The 363-nt window shown below is 42.7% G+C and overlaps 1 protein-coding gene across 1 annotated transcript in view; it reads left to right on the top strand.

Annotated features, from left to right (window-relative positions):
- Nucleotides 1-307: 307 nt before the first annotated feature.
- The window catches only part of LOC119589189, a 19,773-nt gene continuing 19,717 nt past the window's right edge, over nt 308-363 (top strand). Inside the window, exon 1 of the mRNA XM_037937787.1 lies at nt 308-363. This exon is cut by the window's right edge and continues 52 nt beyond it. The gene's annotated coding sequence lies outside the window, so the exon portion shown is untranslated.

The following is a 363-nucleotide window of genomic DNA, read 5'->3' as shown; positions in this document are numbered from 1 at the left end:
CAAGTGAACCTGTTTGAGCCTCCCAGACAGGTGCCAACGCATCCAATTTCCCTGACAAATATTCCATATGAAAAAAAAAAATCTAATGACGCAGACAAAACAAACACACAACCCAGAATTAAACACAACATTCGAAAATCATAACAATCACAACAACCACAAAATTATACGAAAAATAATAAAATGGAATTCATCATTGACTTCGATACCAAGAGGGAACGAGATTTAGAATTGTTGCAACGGCAGGAGGCAACATTCACGTTTCCTCTTCCAGGGATATAACCCGAGGCTTTCGACCGAGGGGGCTCAGTCTCACGCCGGAAGCGAACCAAGAGGGACAAGGTACAGCAGGTCTGTCTGTGT

The sequence above is a fragment of the Penaeus monodon genome, chromosome 25 (genome assembly GCF_015228065.2).
Source record: "Penaeus monodon isolate SGIC_2016 chromosome 25, NSTDA_Pmon_1, whole genome shotgun sequence".
NCBI classification, from domain to species: Eukaryota; Metazoa; Arthropoda; class Malacostraca; order Decapoda; family Penaeidae; genus Penaeus; species Penaeus monodon.
This window is presented reverse-complemented; position numbering and strand designations above follow the sequence as displayed.